At 38.1% G+C, this 23,873-nt stretch overlaps 1 long non-coding RNA gene across 1 annotated transcript in view; it reads left to right on the top strand.

Annotated features, from left to right (window-relative positions):
• The window catches only part of LOC141553649 (uncharacterized), a 60,194-nt gene extending 41,718 nt beyond the window's left edge, over positions 1 to 18,476 (top strand). Inside the window, exon 3 of the long non-coding RNA XR_012485573.1 lies at positions 18,283 to 18,476. This is a non-coding gene — a long non-coding RNA (uncharacterized LOC141553649). The remainder of the gene's footprint in view (positions 1 to 18,282) is intronic.
• The last annotated feature ends 5,397 nt before the right edge of the window (positions 18,477 to 23,873 follow it).

The raw sequence follows: 23,873 nt of genomic DNA, 5'->3' as shown, positions 1-23,873 counted from the left end.
CCCAGGATAATGAGGACTTGACTGCAAGGTCTAGAAATATAGGAACTCTAAGATTGGTTGCAGTCTCTGTAGCCCCATCAGATCAGATCAGAATCTATGAATTCTTTCCCTCCTCTAGGACCACGGACAGAAATCACTCAGAACCCTTTCAGGCTCTGAGAGAGACTTTATTAATATCCTACCCTCCCAAACCAAGTCTGTTGGGGGTGTCACTATTGACTGAGCATGTATTAATCATTCACCTTATGGAATTCCCCAGAAGACTGGCAATGGACAGCTTCTTTTCCCTCTTTGCATCTCTGTATCCAGTGCTGTTGGACACAGGCTGCTGCAGACTACTCTCCTCTGGCTCTCTGGAGCTCCATCTCCCCCTCCTCTCATTTAAGTCTAACCTAAGCATTTGTTTGTGCTTGCTCCGTAAGAAACAACTCTTCCAGCATTTATTAACACTGCATGAGTTATTATCGTAGTGCAGGCAGAGCACAGGTAACTGCGACAATGCAGAGCGGTCTCATTACTGCAGTGATTGCACTCCTCTGAACTTCAATCAATCAATGCATTGCTAGATCTCATTAATTTCTTTGGCAACCATCATTTTACATTGTTGTCTCAGATTGAGCTTGCAGTCCACTGAAACCCCCAGATCTTTTTTTTTTCTGTCCCCAGAACTTCTATGTAGCCAGGTCATCCCCATATATATATATATACTTAATTGCTGATTCTTCGCAATTGAATTTTTTTTTAGTAAATGTTATCTTCCTTTTTTTTTTTTTTTTTTTTTTTTTTTTTGGTATGATACCTGAAAAGATCATTTCTGACCCATTTTCCTTCTTGGTGAAATATATATTCTTGCCACCAGGTGGCAGAGGTTCATCACTGTAGCTCTTGGACATCTGAGAATTTGTAGTAGCAATCTCACTTTGAACCCCAGTGATATTGAACAGCTGATTTTAAAAACAATTGTTATTTTAAATCAGTAACAATGCCATTAGAACACTAAATGTCAATCATATCTAGGCTTACTTCCCCAAACAAGATTAAATATCAACTTTCTTTAAGAATGACTCTTCGTAGTGAAAAACGTTTTTGTTTTTAGAGTAGGCTTTATATCATCTCCCATCCCATCAGCTCTGTGTGATGAAGTCAGAAATACTCATGCCTTAATTGGGAAAATTGGGGTCTTAGTAGGGAAGGGATTTGACACAAATCATAAGATTAATGGTCTGTTCTCTATGAGTGTTTTCTATGTCCCACCCCTATTTTCCTTCCCTCTATATATAATCTCAATGATTGCATCAGCTACTTTGGGTTCAATTATCATCTCTATGTGGATATTATATATGTATGTATATACATAGGTAGCTACTCATTATCTATGGATCAATCTTTCTATCTACCTATCTCCAACCCAATTACCCCTCCTCATCTCCAATCCTACATCCCACACTATTTACTAGCTATCTCTACTCACTATCTTTCCCTCTAACCACCTTCCCCTTCTCAAACTTTTCTATTTTTCCTGAGGACATACCACTCTTCCAGTCATTCAGGCTTATAATCTTGGAGTCATTCTCCCTTCTTTATTCTTCTTACTCAATCACTTGCCAGTTTGTCAATTATACTGCCAATGGTCTCTCAACTGGCCTCTCCCCTTCCTGATCCATCCTCCACATAGCTCATGCTCCTAAAGGTCTGACCATGCCTTTTCCCTGCTGAAAAATTTTCATGGATTTCCTTTTGCCTCAAGGATCATAATAAGAGCTAGCATTTGTAACACTTTCTGGTTTGCAAAGCACTTTACATACATTTACTCATTTAATCTTCATGACAACCCTATAAAATAGGTGCTATGATTATCATTTTACAGATAATAAAACTGAGTCTGAGAGAAGTTGAATAACTTACCTAGGATCTGACAGTTTCTGAGGCAAGATTCACACTCATGTTTTTCCTGACTCTAAGTCCTACACTCTAACCATTGTGCTACCCAGCTTCCTGAACAAAAGCTATAACGTTTAAAACTTTTTTTAGCCTCTCTTTCTACTTTATTTAAGTGCCCATTCACAATCTCCATTTGTAGACAAACTGACCTCCCATTTCTATAAACATATTCTCCTCTTACCTTCGCTTTTAAAAATCTCAAGTTTCATTTCATGGGGCAGCTAGTGGATAAAGCACTGAGCTGCGAATCAGGAAGGTTCATTTTCATATGTTCAAATCTGGCCTCATATACTACCTACCTGTCTGACCCTGAGTTAGTCACTTAACTCTATTTGCCCAGTTTTCTCATCTGTAAAATAAGCTGGAAAAGGAAATGATAATCTACTCCAGTGTCTCTGCCAAGAAAATCCCAAATAGGTATCACAAAGAGTTAGACATGATCAAACAACAAGAATTGTTCTTTTGTGGCTTCAAGTGCCACCTTCTGTGAAAAGCCTTTTTTGATCCCTTTAGTTAGCTCCTCCTCAAATTATTTTGTACTTATCTATTTGCTTGCATTTTGTATCCTGGAAGCTCTGTGAGAGAGAGGATTGATTTCCCCTTTATCTGCCAGTAAATCACATATAGTTGATCCATAAAAATGTTTGTTTTTAATTGAATTGAATGTTCAAACCAGGACTAGAATTCAGGTCATCTGATTCTCACTTCTGGCCTCTTTCCATTCTAGGAATGAGTAAATACTTATTTAGTCATAATGACCAATCATTATTATTATTATTATTATTATTATTATTATTACCATTTATAATTCATCTTTACCTCATATCTCAGTTTCCTCAGTTTTGATCTTTGTTACAAAATGTTCAGTGGCAGGGGAAAATGCCTTTTTGGGGGGGCATTTTAAGACCTTTCACAGAATTCATCTCAAGATGTCACCTCAATGAACAATCTGGAATTATGCCCAAAAAGTTATCAAACTGTGCATACCCTTTGATCCAGCAGTGCTACTACTGGGCTTATATCCCAAAGAAATACTAAAGAGGAGAAAGGGGCCTGTGTGTGCCAAAATGTTTGTGGCAGCCCTCTTTGTAGTGGCTGGAAACTGGAAAATGAACGGATGTCCATCAATTGGAGAATGGTTGGGTAAATTATGGTATATGAATGTTATGGAATATTATTGTTCTGTAAGAAATGACCAGCAGGATGATTTCAGAAAGGCCTGGAGAGACTTACATCAACTGATGCTGAGTGAAATGAGCAGAACCAGGAGATCACTATATACTTCAACAACAATACTGTATGAGGATGTATTCTGATGGAAGTGGATATCATGGACAAAGAGAAGATCTGATTCAGTTCCAATTGACCAATGATGGACAGAATCACCTATACCCGGAGAAGGAACACTGGGAAATGAGTGTAAATTGTTTGCATTTTTGTTTTTCTTCCCAGGTTATTTTTACCTTCTGAACCCAATTCTTCCTGTGCAACAAGAAATTTAGTTCTGCACATATATAGTGTATCTAGGATATACTATAACACATTTAACATGTATGGGACTGCCTGCCATCTAGGGGAGGGGGTGGAGGGAAGGAGGGGAAAATTCGGAACAGAAGTGAGTGCAAGGGATAATGATGCAAAAAATTATCCATGCATATGTACTGTCAAAAAAAAGTTATAATTATAAAGTTAATAAAAAAAATATAAAAAAAAGGGAAAAAAAAGATGTCACCTCAGTGAACTCTGTTATCAACATTTTCCTTTTTTAGGACTATCAGCATTAGGTAGAACTCCTTTCAAAGAAGGGAAAGATCCTCTGAAGGTTTAACAAGAGCAAATGCTGAGTTATGAGGTGATTAAGCACTCTTCCATTTCCTTTCAACAAATAGGTTTTACTGAAATAGTTTAAGCAAATCCTCTTGTCAAACTTCAAGAGGGTCAAAGGTATTCTTATTGATAGCTCAAGAAGAGACCGAAGGGAGAAAAGAATAATTCATAAAGATAATTATGAAAAATATGAATAACTAAGGTACATGTTATGTTAGTTTTGTGAGAATAAGGAGAATCTATTGTTTCAGGATTTTGAGTTTACCAGAAGCTTTGGAAAACTGCCATGCTCTGGGGGTTCCTTTCAGAGAATTAAAACTGATACAGTTTTAAAAAAGTTAGATGAGTTTTTACCTCAGTCCTGCTGAAGAATTCCCTATAGGGCTGCTTTGATTTCCCTCCGGAGGGATATAAACACAAAGCATTAAGTTGACATCAGTAGATGGCGAAGTCAATGAAACGGATTATATGCTTCAAAACTAAAGGGCAAGATCAAAGGCACCCAGTGGGAAAAACCTACCTCAAACACCCTAGGAAGGCAACCATAATGAAACCACAAGGCTCCATGCTGCATGATTCAAAAAGAGCTCACGTGGCTTTGACAATTTGGTAGTTTTTTTCTGAAATCTGGAAAAGTGCATGTTACTGGGGCAAAATTCTTTCCTCTCCCTCTCTCCTTCTCTCCCTTCCTCTCTCCTTCTCTCTCTCTCTCCCTTCCTTCCTTCCTTCCTTCCATTTCTTCCCTCCCTCCCCTCCCTCCCTCCCTCCCTTCCTCCCTCCCTCCCTCCTTCCTTCCCTCCCTCCCTCCCTCCCTCCCTCCCTCCCTCCCTTCCTTCCTTCCTTCCTTCCTTCCTTCCTTCCTTCCTTCCTTCCTTCCTTCCTTCCTTCCTTCCTTCCTTCCTTCCTTCCTTCCTTCCTTCCTTCCTTCCTTCCTTCCTGTAGAGCACAAGTACCTTGCATGGAATCTTCCACATAGAAAGTAGGCACTTAAAAATATTTGTTAAGGCTGAATAAACTCTCCAACACGTTGTAGAGGGACTCCCAGCAACATAGACACAATCATTTCCAAAGTACCTTATAACTCTGAAATTTTATAATTTCATCCTCTGCCCAAGTTCTGATGGAAAACTTGTGTGATTCCACCCGCTTTCTCCACTTATAATTCTGACTTGCTTATGTTCCAAGCAAGTGTCTCTGACCATTAAGTTCTCATTTTTCTCCTCTTTTCTCTGAACTTCTATGCCCCTACTTTAGACCAAAGGGGTCAAAATCAAATAGAAATGAGGGCTCAAAACCCTGGAGGTGCCATATTGACTTTAAAAATCATAAATTAATCTCTTCTATGTTTTATTGTATTCTTATTTACTTTGTTAACTATTTTCCAATTATGTTTATCTAGCTTATGCCCCACTGGGGAGTGACATGGACTATGCTGCTGGGTTGTAGGTTTGATAGTTCTGCTTTAACCCATTTGCTAGGTACAAACCAGAACATGTCAAGTTAATTGTCTTTTCATATATTAGTCTTGTCTGCTCCAGTAATATATAAGATTCTGGAAAATACAGATACTGTTTTATATTTGGGTCCCCCAGGGCGTCTAGCAAAACACTACCTCTTATACATAAAGTAGATGTTTCAATAAGTTAAATATCTATTAAGCAATATGTTTCTACATGGAACTATTACATGCTGAGTTTACAAAAACAAAAATAAAATAATACTTGCCTTCAAGAAGCTTGCATTCTACTACAGGTGTCTAGTGATTGAAAGGTCAAAAACTTTTTCATCAATGTAGCATTTTGTATTTTCCAAAAAATGTTTGCATCTATTAAACTTGTTGAACTTATAGAAGATTAGAGATGGGTGTTATATAGTTCAAAGCTTTATTTTATAGATGAGAAAACTGTCAGTGCAGAAGATCATAGATTAAGAGCTGAAATGACCTTTAAAACCATCTGGTCCCACCCTCTCATTTTATTGATGAATAAGCTGATTCTTAGATTCTGAGTGACTTTTCCAGGGTCACCCAATTTTAAGTGACCCATATAGAATTTGAACCTGGGTCTTCTAACTCAGAATGTATTACTTAATCCATTATACCAATTTTCAGAGGAGACTGAACTTGAAATAATGTCTTAGGACTCCAAATACTCTATTTTCTCCACTCTTCCACAACTCTACCTTCTTTTCTCTTTCTCGCTAAGGTACAGAAGACAAAAAGGTCTCAGGGAGACCCCAGGGAGGTCAGAGAGGACAAATGCATAGCAAGATAGCATCTAGCCAATTCTCAAATCAGGGCTTTCTAATTCACAGTCATAAGTCTGTTCCCCAAACACCTTGGGACCAGTTTTAAGGATAGGTGAATCATGGGATAGTGCAGGGGTCTGTGAATTTAAAAATATATATTTTTGGGTAAACTATTTCAATATAATTTATTTCCCTTGTAATCTTATGTATTTTATTTTTATACATTTAAAAACACTATTCTGAGAAAGGTCTCGTAGGCTTTACTAGACTGCCAAATGAATCTATAACACACACACACACACACACACACACACACACACACACACACACACACACACAGAGTTAGGAACACAGAGAAAAACATCCTAGATTCCGAGTTAAAAGATGTAGATCCAAATCTTCGTTCTTCCACTTACTATTTGTCTGACCAGGGACAAGTCCCCTTTTTGAATCTCAACATTTCCTCATTTGTAAATGAGAGGATTGAACTAAATGACTGATAGGTCCCTTCTAGTTTTAAATCTTAGATGCTTTTGTGACTGAAATATACTTTCTTATTGAATTTTGTACATCCTGATTTAATACTAGAAAGGAAAAAGGAGGAAACGCTCATGTATTTTCACTCATTATCTGAATTGCTTAGAGTATTCTTTTCCTATAATAACTTTAGGGTAAATTGCCAGTTTCTAATTTTCTGGAAAATCTATTTTTTGTGAAATGATCTTGGTTCTCTGGCCAATACTCTGAACATAGCATAGTTTAGTGACTGTCTTTGATTAGGTTTCAAAGGATAACATAATTTTGCTCAACTTATGGTCAGTATGAGTGGAGGAAAGAAGGGCCATAGATCAATTATTCAATTGTTCAAAACAGCAGATCATGAAATCATTTTTTTCCACACTTACTCTTTATTGGGCTTTTTTCAGTGCTCTTCCCATCCCTGCATTCGATGGATTTGCTTTTCAAATTTTGTTTGTCTCATGCTAATATTCAAACCTACTAGTCTTCCCTGAGGTCACATTCATCAGCAGTGAGGGTTGGCAAAACCAGCTTAAAATGAAATATTTGCCATGGACTTGTCTCTAACTGAGGGAAGCTGAATTCCTACTTAGCATCTTTGCTGTCAGGACCATGCATTTATGCTCCCGACCTCAGCAGAATGGTGGTCAGTGAAAGTTTGTCTCTGGTGCCCTCTCAGTAGTCTTATCTCATTTGGTTCATTAATCATTCAGCAAGCATTTATCAAGTGCCTACAATGTATGACTGTTAGGGATACAAAGGAAAACATGAGCACACCCCAACTTCAATTATTTTACATTTTATTGGGGGTAAACAATTTATAAGTAGACACAAAAATATACAAAGTTCCTCCTCGCTTTGGTGCATACTTTTTTGCTACCTATACCTAACCCCTGGTTAAAAGCTGTAGCCAGCTAAATGTGAGGCTGAGAAGCTCAGGTGTTGATAAATTGAAGTCTTTCTACTTCAAAAAGTATTTGCATTTCAACAAGTGACCATGAGATCATAAAAACAGAGTTAGGACTGGAACAGACTTTGGAGGTCATCAAACCTGCCTTAATCCAAGGGAGAAAAAATATTTCATGGTTTAGTTTAGCACTCAAAGTATAGTTTGGGTGACTTGATAGGGTGATGGATAAGAATTTGGAATAAGAAATAGCTCTATGCTCTTCAAATGACTCAGTATAGTGAATGGCTGTTCTAGTTACATTTGTAGTTCAAAAAGGGACTATTTTATTCCAACCTGGTATGGTAGATAGCCTCATTTGCAAACATCTTTGGCTTTTCGTTCTTTCAGAATGAACACTTAAAAAATCCTCAAACCTTTACACATGTTTTATTAAAAGAAAAACTTGAAATTAAATTTTATTTTTTCACTGAATAAAGATAATTTTTCTCTCTCCTACCACTTCCATTGTGAGGAAGGGACAAGGGAATGAAACTTTTATAAAAAAAATATAAACAACAAATCTCCACACTGGCAAGTCCAAAAAATGGATATCTTATTCTACTCCTGAGTCTATTACCAATCTGTCAGGAAGAGAGTAGCATGCTTCATCATTGACTTCTTCTGGTCCACTTCATAAATGGACACATAATTTTTGACCATGCACAGAATCAGATCTGTTACTCCAGCTTTTATTAGTTGACAAAAGGATAGGCAGTATTGATTGCCAAAGCTTCCTGGAAATACTTTATGTGAGCACATTGCAACAGACTTCTGAGACAATAAAACAAGTCTTTTCCTGGCTATCTTTGAAACAAGAAAGACAATTGAATCTTGGGGAAATGATTCTTCTTGGTGCCAAGGTGGCAATTCTGGCTGCCCTAACAGCATCATGTGGAAAATTTCTATGCAATTGACTTTTGCATTTGTCCTCTGGTCTATTTAGAATTCCTTCTTCTGCCTCTTAAAGTGCAAGCAAAATGAAGATGACTTTTCTTTAGTGTATGTATTTTTAAATTGATAGGGGCCAGAGATTTTCTGAGCAATGCATTTCCAGTTTCCTTTTCTCATTCAAGAGCATTTGGATGGTGACTGGATGAGTCTAGGGCTGGATCAGAACTGAGTATAGAGTAGGAATAAAAGATCATTCTGTAGTTAGGTGAGGGCTGAGTCTAAACCCCAGAGTGAATTTAAGGCTGGTATTAGACTGGGGCTGGAATGAGGCTTTTGATTTTGAGATTCAGGCTGAATTTGAGGCTAGGTTTAGGGTTCAGTCTGTGGCTAAGCTTTCAGTTTGAGTTCAGTCTGAGTCTAAATCTGGACTGAATATGAGACTTTTATTAGTTTGAATTTGAGGCTGGAGCCAGATTTGATTCTATGGCTAATATTAGGCTGTCTGTGGCTAGAATGAAGGCTAGAATTAGAATTAAGACTAAAACTAGGTTGACTGTTGAGTCTGGAGCTGGGATTAGGATTGAGTCTGGTTCAGTTAAGGTTGAATCTATGGCTGATATTAGGACTGTTGGTAGCTGGAATGAAGTCCAGTGCTGGAACTGAGGTTCAGTATGGGATTTAAGGCTGAGTCTGGGGCTAGGGTGAGAGCTGAGTTTGTGGATGCCATTAAGGGTTAGTCCCATAGTAGAGATAAAGCTCAGGACTCATTCTGTATCCTGGGATAATATTCAATATAGATTCAGAAATGAGCTCGCACTGGCCACTGTCAAAGTTCAGTTTGAAGTAATTCCAATCTGGATCTAACAAGACTAGAGTAAGAGAAGCTTTGAAGAAAAGCCAAGCCATTCCCTTCTATCACTTAGCTGAGTTTTAAGAACTTGACATCTGAGTTGATATATTTTAAGTTTCATTTTATTGTGTGGGATTTGATTTACATTTTTTTCCAAGTGGAAGTCTCTGAGCATTATGTCTGGACAATCTGTTTGGCAAAACTGAGGCCCAAAGAAATCATACAGATGGAAAATGACAAAGGCAGGATTTGAATCCTGATCATTTGAAACCAAAACCACTATTGTCTCCCACGTCTTTCCCCCCACTGTACCATGCTTCCTCTCACCCTGGACCACGGAAAAAAGCTCTATTGGGTTGTCCTGAGGGAAAGATCGTTTTGAGTGATTGCCATTCTCTTCCTTGCTCCTCAGAATAATCTGTACAGATATGCCTGGAATACCACAAAGAGGGAGAAATAAAGATCTAAGAGAGTAATAACAAGGGTTCTCAAAACTTTTATTTCCAAGGATTCTGATTGGACATTTTGATGACAACATCTTTCTTTCTTTTTGTTTTCCTTAAACAAGTATCCTCCTTCTTGTAACATTGAGCTTGCTGTTCAGGTAAGAGCTAAAATAGGGGCCCAAGATTTTTTGAACCTGGGCATAATACTTTAAATTTATTTCCATTCAATTTTATTTGATTAGTTTGGGACCATTGTTCTAGTTTGTACAGATCTTAGAACCCTACTTTTTCTCTAAATTACCCTTCTGAGCATCAATTCTCTTGCTAATCAGCCTATTAGATGCTTCCTAGCCTGACAGACAACTGGGAGTAAAATTTCAACCCTCATTAAAAAAATAAATCACCAGAAAAGTTAAGCTCAAGACTCTCTGGGCTTGTTGGTATCTAAGGCAGGAAACTGCACCATGGTGTAGATAGAGTACTGGACTTCTGACACTTATTAGCTATGTTATCTTGGATAAGTCATTTAACATCTCAGTATCAGTTTCCTGAGGGACATCAAGGTGATGTAGTAGATGAGAGCACTGGGCCTGGAGTCAGAAAGACCAAAATTCAAATAGAATCTCAGACACTTCACTTAACTCATGCTTGCATACAACTTAAATGAAATCTTCATGGACTGTTGGTCCACAGGATCATGAAGAGTCAGACATAACTGAACAACTAATCAGCAACAAATAACTTTCCTTATTTGTAAAATAAAAGGGTTGGATTTGATGACTTCTAAGATCCCTTTCAGCTCTAAATCAACATTCCTATGACAGATTTTTTTCAACAACAGTTTTTTGCTTAATCCTCCATAATCCAGAAATATAATGTTAGGCATAATACCCCATTCTCTGAGTATAGATCTTACTTTTATGAGCCAAAAGACTTTGGGGACTTCATCTCTTTGAGCCTCAGTTTCTCCATCTATAGAAGAATGATATAGGAGTAAGGCAAGTTTTAATTTCATTGGGCATATCATTAAGATTAAATAGGGTATTTTATGGATAGCATACAGCACTGCACATTTTTTTCCATATTTCCTTATTTAATGTATATGGAACCATAAAATTTAAAAACTAGAAGGGACTTTAGAGGTCATCAAACATCCTTAGGCAACTTTCCCTTATTCCTTCCCAGTGGACTTCTTCCATGTCAAGTGTAGTTAGTTTTCCCCTTTAAGACCCCTACATCATTTATTGCCTGTTGCACTAATAGTCTTATAGAATTTAGAATTGGAAGAAATCTGATGCAAGCTGATTAAATTGAGTTTCTTTGTCTAGTGAAAGGAGGGGGAACAGGTAGACAGGAACAGCTAAAATGATGGATGGATCCATAAGTGTGCCTCCTGACACCAAAGGAATTCTACTAACCTTTTTCTTTATGCTTTCCTGATCTACTCATGATTGGTCTATTCAAAGGTGTCTGGGGTTTACTCACCCCATTTGTACAAGACCTTTGTGCTCTGTTACAATTTAAAAGGGGAAAGACATACACAAGTTCCTGTGATTCAAGGGATAATAACAAACTGAGAAGCATAAACAAAGTGATATGAGAAATCTGAGAAAGGAGAGATAGTTCACTTCTATTTGGTGTGTGTGTGTACATATGTATTTATATAAATTTCATGGAGAAATATGGACTACATGTAAAGACATAGGATATAGATGAGGGCAGGACAGCAATGGGGATGAAAAATGCTCAAATCTGATCTGAGTATAATCAGAGAAACCAACAGGGGAACATATTAATAACAGAGGAGAATATGACCTTCCATATTAGCTAAATGAATCTAGACATCTATGAATGAACAAAGGAAAATGAATCAATATCAAATGAATTGGGATACTGTGGATTCACAAGAGAACATGGAACTACCCAGCAGAATGTTCTGAAATAGTTTAAAAATAAAATAAAAATTTTACAAGCAGAATTTATGATATTCACAGAAGAAATATTTGGCACAAAAGAAAAAAAATCCATCCATAATGGCAAATCTCACCAAGGAATGAAAAAAAGACAACAACTGATCTAGAATGCAAATACACAATCTGAACACAATCTGGAAGAAGAGAAGCAAAAAAAATGTTAAAAGAAAATGTGATTTCAATTCAAGCAAATCATAGTAACTTTATAGATCTATTGATTATATATAACATATAGAATACATAGGTATATATATATATATATATATATATATATATATATATATATATATATCTCATAGTTCTTCCAAAAGAATACAATAAGTAAAAATCTTGAATATTATAATTCAAGGAACTGGCCTACAACTTTTGAACATAGAAAAAAAAAGTCAATCTATAGAGGACTTGGATCACCTAAAGAAAAACTCTTTGCTGCAAACCCCAAGACATACAATGAAAGGAGTAATTCCAATGACAAACAATAAATCCTGCAAGTAATCAGGAGAAAAAGCTTCAAATATAAAAGAAAAGAAATTCAAGGAACACAAGATTATTCTAGATCTGGAAGGAAACTTAGAGGTTACCCAGTCTAATTTTCTATTTCACTGATAGATGAGAAAGTTGAAACCCAGAGAAATTAAGTGACTTCTCCAAGATCACATGAGCGTTGAATGGCATAGCCAAGACTCAATCCCAGGTGCTGTTACTCCAAAATCAGAATTCCTTCCATACTTGCTTTTTTCAGTACTTTTACCACAATTCTTCCCAAGATGACTCTTTTGTTAATCATCTTTGGAGTGATGGAAAGGATGTTCATGCCATTATTTGAGGAAGAGAAGTTAAGAGATTGGGGAGAATTTGGGGAGGTTGATGAATTAAGTTTGGGAAAAAGTGAATTTGAAGTGTTAGTAGGACATCTGGGTGGTGCTACCCAGCAAACATTTAGATATTTGGGATTGTGACTCTAGGAAGGGGCAGTGTAGAGGGAGACACAGACTCAGTAGTCATATATGCTATCAGTGATAATCGAAAGCATAGGTACTGATGAGATGATAAAAGGATATAAAAGATCTTAGAAAAACATAAGTAGGGAATAAGTGTTAAATATCACAATGGAGAAAGATTATGGAGCCTCATTTGCTCCAAAAGTCTCAGGCATAAATAAGGCAGATTTTCACTGGCTTGGATAGCATAAATGGGACCAATCCTACACTGAGCCCAGAGAATGAAATTGATGGTATCTCTAGGTCTCATAGAAATAGGGATTTGAGGGGGAGAAGATCTGACATACTTTCTATCAACTTTCTATTCCCCTGTCTGTTATCTACATGACAAATGTCATGCTGAAGGATGTAGAATGGATCTTGGATTTAGGCAGCTGAGAAATTTGTATGGATGTGAAAGCCAATAGCTTGCCCATTCCTGTAGGAAGGCAGCACATGGTAATCGGTGAATTAGTAGGATTTTTCTATCCTGGGCAGGAACAACTGCAACTCCAGTTGTTACCACAAGGTGACAGCAGGAGATGAATTTAGTTTCCAAAAAAAAGAGTGTGTGACCAGGAAAACTGATAATTTCTTCCCCTATCCTAGGTCAGTACAGAAGGGCCTGTAGATGTAATTCCCTTTTCCTGGAGGTCCTTTCTGTCCTTTGTCTGAGGAGTTACTTGATTTCCGGGGGTGAGGGGGTTTGAAGTGATTTTTTAGTCTCATTCCCCTTCTTCCCTTAGCTTTAATCTCTGTCTAGAGCTATGCTGTCTTTGCATCTCAGGACACCTGTATTGTCCTTAAACACAAGCCATAGGCCTGTGTGCTTGAGTTTTCAGTCTAAAAATCAGGGACCCAGAGTAACTGACTGCAGAAGCAGTTTACTTGGGTGTTGATTCTCAAAGGATCCTGCTTCTTTTGTGAGATCCTTGAGGGAATGAGACCCTGAGGTTCAGGCCTTAAGGGCCTGTTTTCAAAGAGTTGGTGATTCTGAGATTGCATATATAATACCATTTTGATCAAATGGCACTTCAAATTGAAGTTGAATTTTATTTTAGGGAAAACAAAGTTGAATCTCTTTTTTTGCTTCCCATCATCTCATTAAGAGATATCTTAGGGCAATTTGGAACTATGTTCAAAAGTTATCAAACTGTGCATACCCTTTGACCCAGCACTTTCTATTGGGCCTATATCCCAGAGACATGTTAAAGAAGGGAAAGGGGCCCACACGTGCAAAAAATGTTTGTGGCAGCCCTCTTTGTGGTGGCTAGAAACTGGAAACTGAGTGGATGCCCATCAGTTGGAGAATGGCTGAATAAATTGTGGTATGTTAATGTTATGGAATATTATAGTTCTATAAGAAATGATCAGGATGGTGATTTTAAAAAAAGGCCTGGAGAGACTTAGATGAACTGAAAGTAAGTGAAATGTGCAGAACCAGGAGATCATTGTACACAACAACATCGATATTATACGATGCTCCACTCTGATGAACATGACTTTCCAATAATGAGATGATTGATACCCATTCCAATGATCTTGTGATGAAGAGAGCCATCTATACCCAGAGAAAGGACTGTGGGAACTGAATGTGGATCACAACATAATATTCTCACTCTTTTTGTTGTTGTTCACTTGAATTTTGCTTTCTTACTCATTTACTTTCTTTTTCCTTTTTCTTTTTTTTTTTTTTGATCTGATTTCTCTTGTGCAGCAAGAGAATTGCATAAATATGTTTATACATATTGGATTTAACATATATTTTTAATATATTTAACATATATTGTATTGCCATCTAGGAGAAGGGATGGAAGGAAGGAGGTGAAAATCTGAAACATAAGGCTATGCAAGGGCCAATGTCAAATTATCCGTGCATATGTTTTGAAAATAAAAAAAAAAAGCTTTATTTAAAAAAAGATATCTCAGGGCTCAGAGCTGGCAGAGTTCCTCAGAAGTCTGTCACTCAAAGGCTGTTAGACTCTCTTTTGCTGAAGATTTAAATGTTGGTGCACAGTTCTTTATGAGAGCAAGCAATATTTATTTAGTTTTGTTTCTCCAGAGCAGAGATTATAGGGAGCAGACACGTAGGACTTCAATGGTTTAAGGGCTAATAAGTTGTTTAGAGAGGTATCATGATACAATGTGAAGACCAACAGAGTTGTAGCCAGAGGATCTGAGATCTGAACTCAGATCTATTTCATTTAAATAAATCATTTAATTTCATAGTGATGAGTACCATGTGATGAAGTCGGGATTTGGCATTAAATGTTGGAGTGGGGTAACAATTGATGGGATTCTATCATGTGATGATTTCAAATTGGCTTTCTCATTGCCAAAAGGTATTTTTATTTTTGAGACTATAGTCAAAATGAAATGGTAAAATAGACACCAGGAGTGGTAAATGCGAAATAGATTTGGGAGAGCATATAATAAATAGGGAAAGGGTATTTAACAATTAACAATGAAAAAGACAAGTTTCCTAGTGGAACTCACAATTAACCAGAAGAAAGGAAATATACCATGAGGTGGGAGTACACATTAACCGGCAGGCTAAATTCATAGAAGAGTTTAATACCCTAAAAGAATGATTTAGCTATAACAAGGAGAAAGACCCATGAAGCATGAGGTGAGAAGAAATATACCTTGAATCCTGGGGAAGGAGTGAGAAAAGACACCATGAGGTATGAGAGAAGAGAAAAATACCATGAGGCAGAATGCAGGGTCAGGCTAACCTCAATAGGAATTCAGCAAAGTTGGTGTAGGCTCTGGACATATTTATAGGGGAAATTTAAACTGGGGGAGTTTGATATCCTAATTTGGTTTTCTGAATGGATACAGAAAAGGAGGGTTTCCCAAGACTTTCAGAGGGATGGGACTGTAAGGTGAGCTGATCCCATCAATGCCCTTTCCTGTTCATCTCTGGGAGTATTATCATCTTATCTGTACTTCCGGCTTTCTCTGCTAACCCCACCTAGTTACCCAGGACCACATCAATAAAGTTTCAATTTCTTTATCTGTAAAATGAGGAGGTTGAATGAGGTGGCTTCTGGGGTCTCTTTCAATTCCAAATTCATGATTTTGCTATTTTTGTAACTGGAACTTCAAAAAGAGGCTGACTTCTTATCTGGTGTTGTGTTACTACCCCTCCAGTTCAAGTACAGATTGGACTAGATAACTGCTGATAATCCTTTTCCTTCGGTACTGATGCCATGGAAAAACCTTTCTCTCTTAATTTTGGTTCCAGAAGAGAAGAGAGAATGTGGTTTCAGGAGCTACTGCAATCAGAGCCAGAACCACGAAGCCCGTGAGAGCTGTTCTTGGAACTGAAGTTCAAGACTTTGTCTTCATTGAGATGTGTCTATGACTATCCCTTATAGGAGAAAGTGGGGATGCTAGGAAGAGGTCATTTTATTTTCACTATATAGGGTAGAAGTGTCAAACAACATGGTTTGTGGAACTGAAGCAGATTAAAATGTCATTGGGAAATATCTAGCAATAAATAATATAGAAATAGGACATAGATGATATTAGTATTGTTGTGCCACAGTTCCCTTTTAATGTCCTGATCCAGTTTCCCTAATTGTCCTATTCAGTTAGTCTGCCTCAGGTTATAACCATTCCCTCTTACTGTTAGGATAAAGGTCTTATATCTTAGACGTCAGGCTTGATGGGATAAAGGTCTTTATCCATTTTACCTATAAATCTCTCCCATTTAGTAAATTATTAAATACTCTCCAATCTCTATCTTGCTCAGTTTCTCCGGCATTACAGTATGTGGATTTCCAAGTCAATAAGTGACCCATAGGGATCCTTTTGTATGGTTATGTGGCTCCTCCTATTTCTATTTAAATTTGACATTGATTGGGGGAAGGGAGAGAGAGTAAAGACAGAGACAGAGAGAGATACTGAGAGATACACACAGTTTAGATATTAGTTTAGATATGCAGAATCAAGCTGTGGAAGAAGCAGGATTCCTATGTCTGTTAGGAAAGGCTGGAAGATTAGGAATAGGGAGGATGGGGTGAGTAAGATATAGATTCTGGAGAATAATCACTGACTGAAGCAATACTTATGCAGCTCCTCTACACTTAGTATGTCCCCATCTCCTTGATAGGTACTGGGTGCTATAGGAGGAAAGTAAACAATTCATTAAGAAAAAAAAGGAGCAGTTTAATTGTTCCCTATCCTTTCCTTTTTGGGGAAAGTTTTGAGTGTAAAGAGCTGGATAAGTTTTAATCTGCCTTAGGCACCTTCCCAACCGTGTCTCTAACCTAGAGAAGTATATGTTACATGTGATCAGCACCAAGGAGAGCTTCCCATTGGACAGTCTAGCAAGGCAGGCAGTTTCTTTGTATTAGGAGCAGCTCAGGTCTTCCCCTGCCAAGCAGCTCCTGTGTAAGGTCTTTCTCAAAGGGCTTGTATCTGTTAAAGCTGGTCTTGGTCCCCACAAAGAAATCTGCTTTCCTTTTTGATCTGAAATTTGTCTTCCTGTAATTCCAGCTTCAAAGCCACCGGTTTCCCCCTTTAACTCTACATTGAAAAGTACTCTAGCTACCTGCTACAAAACATCATTTCTCCTGTCACCTTGTATCATGTCTATTTGTTAGAAGAGGCTTAAGATTACTTTGGGGGAGGGGGGAGGCTAGTGGGAGGTTTTCAATTAACAGTCAAAAACTAGGGGAAAACTAAGCTGGACATAACTCTATACTTGCCAAAATCTCTGGCAGATCTATATTTTTTTAAAGGCAGATTTAAATTTTTTTTTTTTAAGATTAGGTTTCTATATCACTGAGACTGGAAATGAAGGGGACACTCATGGGTTTGGTCTCACCATGATCACCATAATGGCCTATTCCATTTTCTGACCTGTGCTGATTTGCCCCTATTTAGGCAACATGGTGGGACTCTGAAAGAGATCCCTGTACCATATGCCACATATTTGGAAGGAAATGTGACTTCTGATTGTCTGTGGAAAGTTTGAGACTGGTCCATGGTTTGTTTTAATGGAATTGATTGATTGCATATGTGCAGTAAAGGACAAAGAGGAAACCCCTTTTTGAATCAATATATAATCAATTTCTTTTCCCCAGTGGGCTACCTTTTAGAGAACTGTACAGTTCTGATCCCTTACCATGTATGTATGGGGAGTGGGGTGGCGGCTAGTAAAGAAGGCCTATATCTCTTCTCATATCTCAGAGCTTATCTTTTTCTTCTCCTTCTTAGCTGTTTTTCTACCTTTGCTTACCTCCACCAGATGGTACTAGTGACCTCCTCTTTAGTTGTGTGCTCTTGAGCAGCAGGAATGTGGGAGTCTGAACTGACCATATTATAGCTCTTCATTGTCTTTGGAATATGAGATATCTTCCACTCACTCAAATTTTCTGTCATTTTATACCCTCATTCCTCAGCCCCACCCATTATACAAAATTGACAGTAGAGATACTTCTTTCTTAAACCAATTAAATAGATTCCAAATTGAATCAGTTTATAGTGAATTTGTATATTTATTTTCCCCTTTCCCCTTTAACTTGGAGATATGCTTCTTGTCTGCACCAGAATTTCCAATTGAGGTTTTTGGGATTTGAAATCACTCATTAAAAAGATTACTTTTTAATCAACAAGCATTTATTTTTATCTTCTTCTACCCCTTGCATAGAACCAGCCGGACCAGGAAGATTGGGGCAAATCTATGGATCATCCCAGCCTGGAACCAGAGGAATAATATCCTTTGTATTGTCACAAAATCTCGGAGTTGGGATTACAAAGGTCATCTAATCCAACCTGAATCTGAATAAGAAGCTCTCCCACAACATAGCTGAAGTCAACCTTTGCTTGTACATTTCTAGTAAAAAGAGCCTCACTATTTCCAGAATCAGTCCTTTTGCATTTACATTAAGCTGAAATCTGCCTCTATGCAACAGGGATACAGTGCAGTGCAATGGAAAGAGTATTGGACCTGGCACAGTAGAAGACTTAAGTTCAAATGTTTATTGTGCTACTAACAATGTGAGTGATTTAGGCCATTCATTTCATTTTTCCTTTACGAATGCCATTATCTTGATGCTGTACATTGTAAAGAGCAATCTTCAAAAATGAAATCTTATTATTGTTATCCAATTAGTTGCCAAGTTCATTAAGTAACCACTATAATATCTCTTGTTCTATCATCTTTCCATTCTTGTGACTAGCACTTAATTTCAGACCTCTTTTATCTCACTCTCACCTGGACTATTGCTGTTGCTCTTTCTTCCCTCTCTTTTTTCCTCCCTCCCTCCTTTCCTTCCTTTCTTCCTTCCTTTATATCTTTCTTTCTTTTTTTCACAATCTGAATTAAGTGACTTGACCAGTATCATACAGTTAAGGAGTGTACAAGGCTGGATTTGAACTTAGATTCTTCTGACTCTTGGGCCAGTTCTCTATTTATTGTACCACTTAGCTGCCCCTATTGCTATACTTTCCTAAGTAATCTTTGACTCTTCAGCCTTTTCAATTTTGGCTCCTACTTTATTTGCATCTCTTCTCCCTACTTCTACAAACCTTCCTTTTCCCCAGGATCTAACAAAAGTCCAGGTACACAGTGGGTACTCAGGAAAGACCAGCTTGATGGGCTAATTAATTGTTCAGACCTCTTTTCTTCCCTCCTCCAGACAGAATGTGAATATAGAAAATCCTCCTCCTCTTTTTTGTCATATTTATACCAGTGGGATGTCTATGGAGAGACTTAGTACTTCTCTGTCAGTTTCTTGGTCTTTGCTACCACTTTCTCAAATCTGTCCCCCTCCTCCTCCTTCTTCCATGCTCCAAGTCTTTGCCCTATTTGGATTTGGTTGGTAATTACTGGAGTGGATTCTTTCCACAGATCCTATTTCCCTATTCCCCCAACTCCTTTATCCCTTTCCTGCCATTCCCATTAATTAACAGTTAGCTCATTATTGGTGACTGCATCTTGATTAGCCTTTTCCATGGCAACTGCTGCAGAAAAGGATAATTTCTTCTACATGCCAGGCTCTGCCCCAAGGGCAGAGACTATGAGCTGTAGTAGAAAAATCCCAAGTTCAGAGTCGGAGGGTTCAGATTTTTTGCTCTGCTATTTTGATAACAGAGGTTAGTGTAAATTTGGGCAAATTACTTAATCTCTGGACCTCAGTTTCCTTAAATGAGAGGATTCACAGATGATCTCTAAGTTTTAAATCTTCTGCCTCTCAGGGTTATGCAACTTCTGAATTTGAGAGAAGGAACCTCTAAGAGAACATCCTCATTATTTTCTCTCCAGTCAAGGATGGGATTTGCTTCTAATGCCCTAATAATGGAAACCAGTTTGGTTATTATAGAACCAGCTAGAAATGAACTCTCCTAATCAACCCTCTTTACCAAAGGCATTAGGGATTGAGCAAATGCAGTTGTTGTGCCTTTAGGATCCACATGCTTACACAAAAATGATAGTAACCATAGAATCAAAAGATATGTTTAAGGATCCTCCTACATGTAAGGCATCATGGTAAGCACTATTGGGAGAAGTGTGAAGATTGGGGTGGGGTGGGGACTGGACTTGTGATTTGACTGATATGCAGAACTTTAGGATATGGAAATCCTGTACCAATGCAAGAAGATCAGCACTTAAAATGTTAGAGGGTCTCTTGGAGGAACTAAAAGGTCAAGTAACTTGCCTAGGATCTCACAGTCAATATATGTCAGAGGCCGGATGGAATACGGCCATTCCTGACTCCAAGGAAGCAAGTTCTCTGTCTCCTATGCCACAAAAATAGGGGATGGGTAGAGGGAGTGGAAAACAAGCATATGCCACAGTCATTGCTTTTTAAAGAACTCCTAGGCTGGTTGGGTAGACAGGACTTAATTCAAGTAGAAAAGCAATAACAAAAGATATCATCATTACCAACAAACATTGAACTAAATGAACAAGATATCCTCTAGGTAGCTCAATGGGGGAGATTTGATATATACACATGAAAAGACAATGTGGAGTGCAAAGAGTGTAAAGTAAGCAGTCAGTGAATGCTAGAGTCATCAGGATGGAAGAATTTCTAAGAGGCTCATTAGGGGCTGGAATGGTCAGAGGAAGTCTGAATGGGTAATGGAGAGCTAGCTACAGGAAGAGTTAGGCTCAAGTACTTTCTCTAAAACATACTGTCTGTGAAACCCTGGGAAAATTCCTTCACTTCAATGCCCCTTATAATACTCTAAGGCTACAGGTTGTAAAGAAGGTGCCACTGTGTACTGGAAGAGAGTTTCCTTAATTAGCAAAACTATACCAATCGAATTATAGTTCTTCTCTCAAAAGGTCAGGGCAGGCTTTCTGCAGGAGATGACATCTGAGCAAGCTCTTGAATGGTTTGTCTATTACTCTCATCTTGTCTTTTTTTCTTTTTGTTCAGGGAGTAAACTGAGTATAACATACTATTTGGGATATAGTAACTATAATGCTTTTCTACAGCATAATGGGATATCTCCCATCTGAAGAAATTATATACATTATAAAAGGAAGGCTTGTGTGGCTTTTTTCTTCAATATTAGCAAATGCCTAGCAAATATTTCATACCCTGGTACAAATGTCTAGAGACAATTGAAAGATCATGTAATATAGTGAGTGGAAAGAATGGTCACCCTGGTTATAGCCAGAATTGGACTCTGAGTGTCATTATTCTCCTTGCTTCTTCCCCCCACAGGGATTATTTGGTGGTTTTTGTATGTGTGAGGCAATTGGGATTAAATGACTCATCCAGAGTCACATATGAGTAAGTGTCAAGTGTCTAATGCTGGATTTGAATTCTGGTCCTTCTGACTGCTGGGCCTGTGCTCTATCCACTGTACCACCTTGCTGCCCTACCTGGTGTTTGATAAACCCATTCTGAATTACATTTGAACCATATTAGAAGGACAGCAGAGTCATTGTTTTGGAACTGGATGGGACCTCAGAGATTATTTAGTCTAATCCTCTTATTTTACAAATGAAGAAATGGGCCAGAGAATTTAAGAGACTTGTCCAAGCACACACTGCTATTAAGTGGAAGAGCAGGCACTTGAACCTAGGTCCTTCGGTTCCAGATATATACCTATTTTTACTCTTCTGCATTGCTCCTCCTTGTTATTGAGTTGGAGAATTATGCTAGTGACCTTATTTTTGCCTTGGGTGCATGTGTACATGGGTGAGTGTTAAGTGCATGTGTGCATGCATATGTGCATGTGCCCACAGAAATGATCATAGTCATGCCATAGGGAGCTCCAGAACAGAGTTTATGGGAGGAGATCTTTGTAAAGAGACATTTCCCTGGGAAGTTCTGCTAATCTTTTCTGTATTATCTTTGCAAAGATGCTGCTTCTTCTATAAACTGTTCTGGGGCTCCTTGAGGTCTGAAGCACCCAGGATCCTCTTATGTGGATATGAGCCATGAACAATGTGTAAAAAACCAAGATTTTATGCCACAGGAAGTAAAAAAATCACAAACAACTTATAGTGGGCCCCTTCCCTCAAGTCCACAGGATTCTAGTGTGTGTCCCAGAGTAGCACTCTCAGTGTTGACCATAATGGCAGAAGGGATTTGCTCCTTTCATGTGTGATATCATTGTACTTCCATGCCTCTCCTAGAATTCCTCTGCTCCAACACACTTTTGTAATGTACTGAATAAATAGGTGTAGATGGAGGTGGGGAAGGGAATAAGCATTTATATAGCACCTACTATATATCAGACACCATGCTAAGTGCTTTGCAAATATTCTGTCATTTAATCCTCACCACAACCCTCTGAGGTAAGTGCTATTTTCATCTCTGTTTTATAGTGGATGAAACAGAGATTAAGCATACTTGCTCAGGGTGACCAGTAAGTGTCTGAAACTGAATTTGAACTCAGGTCCACTTCTGGGTGGTAATGTTTTTGCTGATTTTACCTACATTCTGAGAGAGAATGACTTGTCTCATCATAACACAGTTAATATGCAAACCATTCTGGCAAGATGGTAAGCTATCTTTTTCCCTGAGAACTACATTCCAGTTTTTCAGATGTTATCAGACTACCATAAATGGTATCAGTTTACTCTCAGGAAGCACTGAAGCTCCTTATGCAAACTGAACAGATTTGGCACAAGTCCCAGGCAGTTATCATGGATTAGCTGTACATCACTTTTTTTTTTTTTTTTTTTTTTTTTTTTTTTTAACAAAGTGATTAAAAAAAAAAAATCTAGGGAAATGAGAAAGAAGCAGCCCTTGAGTGAGCCTGGGAGGACTCAGAGTGGTAAAAGTACAAAGATGAAGAGGGAGATGGATGGAACATGGTGCATGAAGAGAGCAGGGGTGGATGAGTAGGAGACACCAAGTAATTCAATTTGGTTGAAACCAGAGTGGATGAGAGCATCACAGGACCACAAATAGAGGGTTAGATGGCATTTCTGGGGCCAGTTAATCCAACCCCTTCTTATTGTGGATCAGGAAGCTGAGGTTCAAGAAATGAAATGCTTTACCCAAGGTGATACAGGTAATAAAAACTGGAGGTAGAATTTGAACCCAGGTTTTTAAAACCTAAATCATTGCTTTTTCCATCTTATCTCAGGGTCTCCTAAATGAGTATTTTGGAATAAGCCTGCAAACACAGACGGGAGCCAGATTGTGACCTCCAGGAGTAACTACTTATGACTTACTTATAACTTACTTATTATGAATAAATATTCATTTGTTCTCATACTATGTGTGTGAACTTGGATAAGTCAGATAATCTTTGTGGGCCTCAGTTTCCTCATTTCCCTCTAAATTTTAAAAAGCATTTTTATTTAAAGTTTTGAGTTCCAAATTCTCTCCGTTCCTTCCCTCTCCTTCCTGAGATAGTAAGCAATCAGATGTAGGTTATACACATGCAGGGTACTACAAAAGGGGAAGAATCAGCTTTGTCCTGAACAAGAAGCAGCATGAACTGGGATATGCAAAATGGTAATGGCACTTGGACAGCTCATTTATCTGTTGATTATGAGGGATCAACTCAGAAAGGAAGAATTCTGGCTATTACACTAAGGGGGCAACTCCAGACCACCTGACCCTCTCTGTCTTCCCTGAAAGGTTCTGAGATTTCATCAGAGATAGATGATCTTATACCTGCTGATGGATAGAGAGAGCCATGATCTTCCAGGTCTCCCTGGGATGATTTTTCCTGGAGAGGATCTCACCCTCATAGCACCTGGAAACTGGAATATCTAAAGGGGAAATATTTGTTCAGTGGTATGATTCTTTCTCCTCATTTGAC

This window comes from Sminthopsis crassicaudata, chromosome 2 (assembly GCF_048593235.1).
Source record: "Sminthopsis crassicaudata isolate SCR6 chromosome 2, ASM4859323v1, whole genome shotgun sequence".
NCBI classification, from domain to species: Eukaryota; Metazoa; Chordata; class Mammalia; order Dasyuromorphia; family Dasyuridae; genus Sminthopsis; species Sminthopsis crassicaudata.
This window is presented reverse-complemented; position numbering and strand designations above follow the sequence as displayed.